Genomic DNA, 3862 nt, shown 5'->3' with positions numbered 1-3862 from the left:
TTACAAGCTAAAACAGCCCAAAAACAATTCTAAATAAGTATTTTGATGGATTTTGATATGAGAGAATGACAGGAGATGGACTAGAGGAAGTGTTATTATGGACTTGTGATGTTTTTATCAGCTGTTTGGACTCTCCTTCTGACGGCACCCATTCACTGCAGAAGATCCATTGGTGAGACAACAAACTCATTTACATCTGGGACGACCTGAAGCGACTTACATTATACATTTGGGCAGTTCAAGCAGTCCTGGGAAATTAAACCTATGACACTGGGTTTCGCAAGCACCACTGTCGCTTTTAGCTTGATCATTTCTTTTATAAAGCTGCTATGGAACATGTTTGTTATGAAATGTGTTCTACAAATACCTGAAGTGAATTGAAAACATGAGATCAGTGCATTAGACATTGTTGTGTAAAAGCAGCTGTTGATTCTGAGTCACTGAAGTTTTGAGGGCCACGCGGTTAGAAAATTGTGTTCAAAAAAGAAACAATAAAAGGCGGCAGCTATATCTGGTGGCACAGTCAAGAACATTCAAGTGGTTGAAAAAGACAGGTGAACACAGACACAAAATAATATATCACAGGAAAAGTTGTTCTAGCCTATGATTTCCTTTCATCTCATAAATTAGCTTCTCATTATCTGCTTACCTCTGGGGAGAGAGAGAACGAGAGAGTGAGACAGACCGCAAACAGACAAAAAGAATACTAGAACAAAACAATACTGCTGTCATTTTCCACAACACACACACACACACACAAGCTTTGGGACTTCACAGGGCCGCTCTTCTGTGTTCTCTTCACTGGATCTCATTTCAGTGTTCACACACAGATCCTACAGTAGAAACACAGTGAGATGCATTGATTTGATTCATCCGGCAGACATAAGCAGAAGCTGATCACTAAATTATTCAGACCATCTCCAACCAAAACTACTGAAAGAACCTCTGGACCCTGCAAAAACATACACAAACACATAAAGGGTCATATGAAGAGTAGAGACCCCTGAGATAACAGTAGAAAAGAGCGACCTGTAGAGAGACAGTGAGAAGATGAACGTGAAGCAGAGTTCATTCAAATGCTGGTCCTCCTTAACATCAATATTCTTTGTGTGAAGGCCACACTAATATAACTATCAGACAGTATCCTGTTGAAAAAATTGTGGCCAACATGAACTAGAGAAAGCATTTATTTCACAATGAGATTCCCCACCCCCCACTTTCAATTGTTTTACTTCAATGACAGGTTGGAATTTTTTGAATGAAAGATAAAAAGGATAAACAATGCAGATTTTTTTTTTCACAGCTGCCTTTGCTCATATTTACCAAGGGTGCCAATATTAGTGGAGGGCACTGTATGCATGTGTGTGTGTGTATATATATATATATATATATATATATATATATATATATATATATACACATACATACACACATACATATATATACACACACATACATTTTATATATATATATATATACACTATAAATAAAAAATATTAACAGTAAGTCATGGTAATGTAGTTTTTTATTATTATTTTTACTTATCAAAATAAGGTTCTAAGAAATTTAGCTTGAATTTAAGTTGAAATGACTTGTACAACCAACAAGATTTTACTTACAAATTTAAGGCAGCAACTGAACTTAAGTTTTTGAATTGAAATGGGTGGATTTTTTTTTTTTTACAATGTTTTAGTAGTAGTATTATTATTTAAATTATTTATATATTATTTGGTAACACTTTCTATGAAGCCCATATTTATAATACATTATAAGGGTATTAAGGCTTTATAATGAATGCATAATGCATTATAAAAAACCTTATAATATGTTATATCATATAAATAATAACAATTATAATGCATTATAAAACTTACACATTTGTGGTTACATTTACATTTATGCATTTAGCAGACGCTTTTATCCAAAGCGACTTACATTGCATTCAAGTTACAGTTTTTTTTTTACATTTGATCAGCTCTTCCTTTCCCTGGGAATCGAACCCATGATCCTGGCGTTGCTAGCGCCATGCTCTACTATTTGAGCTACAGGAAAGCTCAAATGGTTATAACTTTTAAGATTATGATTATTTCTCACACACAATGAACAACATATTAAATCTACTTTTACATTTATAATGGACTATATATATTGATATTGTTTATTTAAGATCTGCACAGTATCTTACTACATCTTGTAAGTGGTTAGGTGTGGTGTGTTATTTGATTGTTTCCTGTGAGGCTAATATTCATTCTGATGTGAGCTATAAAATTTCAACTGAAAAAAAAAAAAAAAATGCAATGTTTATATGTTAGGTTACATTTTATTGTAATGGTCCCCTTAGTCTATTGACTATAAGCAACTTTGCAACTACATGTCACCTAACTCTCATTAGAGTATTAGTATGCCTAGGTTAAGGTTATGGTAGGTAGAATGTTGTACTTGCAAAGTTACTTATAGTCAGTTTGTCTTATGGGGAACCATTAAAATAAAGTGTTAGCATAAATTTAGCAGACATGCTGCTAGCTGACATGTAGTTGCAGAGTTACTTAACAACAGCTGTCTAAAGCAGTGATTTTCAATCCTGTTCCTCGGGACCCACTGCTCTGCACATTTTGCATGTCTCCCTTATCTGACACACTCATTTGAGTTCATGGAGCTCTTTCCTGATGAGCTGATGATCTGAATCAGGTGTGTAAATTAGGGAGACATGCAAAATGTGCAGAGCTGTGGGTCCCCAGGAACAAGTTTGAAAACCACTGGTCTAAAGGGTACCATCAAAATAATCAAACTGATATCACAATAAAAATAGTTCAAAGCAAATGTGTCATATTACACATTCATCTGATCTCATATCTGATCTTATGGCTGTTTGACAGAAAAAAAAAAAAAAAAAAAAAAACAATATATATATATGTATAATACATTATAACTACGAGAAATATAATCCATTGTAATTTAAGTGGATGCAACATGTTCACTGTGTTATAAATCATCATACTCTTAAAAGCTATAACCACAAATAAGTAAATATTATAATACATTAAAACTGTTCTTATGAATATTCATAAGATGATCTAACATATAAAGTTTTTTATAATGCATTATGCATTCATTATAATGCCTTAAGAATACCCTTATGACGTATTATAAATATGGTCTTCACAGAAAGTGTTACCAATAATTTTTTATTTCTAAAAATATTTCACTGCTCATATTTGTTGCATGTGAACCCATAATAAATCTAGAGTATGGGTCATATCATGTTTTGTGAGAATAAGATGACGTCAAGCAAACTTTCCATCCTGGGATGCACCAAGTAATAGATGTTGGCCAAAACACCATAATATAAAAGTGTTTTGCCTATATTTATTACGCTATTTTTTGGGGGTCATGACCCTTCAATTGAGAGCCCTGGTTCAGCACATCCAGCGAGAGTGAGAGCCAGAGAGACCTGACTGTGGCTCTGCAGCGCCTCAAGGATGCTGTCTGCTGACTGATAAGACTCCCGCTCATTCACAGGTGGTTGTCAAGGAGACGGAGAGGCACAGGGAGGGCACTCAGACAAACCAGAGCCGGGCGGACCCTCACCGCCAGAGATCAGGATCAGACCCCACAGACACACACAAATCCCTCTCAGCTCCACCCGCTGAGTCTCTCTCTCCCACAATGCACTGCTGTTTGCACACCGTGGCTAAGAGAAGGAGCTGAATGGGGGAAACGGATAGTAGCACATGTACGCTCAACCATTCAGTGTCTCTTCTGGAGTGGCTGACTCAGCAAGAATAACTTGAGCGGCCTCTGGTTCTCCTTCTATGCGCTGTGAGAGCACTCCAGCAGCTGACGCTCACTGCTGAGTGTGTGC

This window comes from Onychostoma macrolepis, chromosome 19 (genome assembly GCF_012432095.1).
Source record: "Onychostoma macrolepis isolate SWU-2019 chromosome 19, ASM1243209v1, whole genome shotgun sequence".
Taxonomy (NCBI): domain Eukaryota; kingdom Metazoa; phylum Chordata; class Actinopteri; order Cypriniformes; family Cyprinidae; genus Onychostoma; species Onychostoma macrolepis.
Note: the sequence above shows the minus strand (reverse complement) of the source record.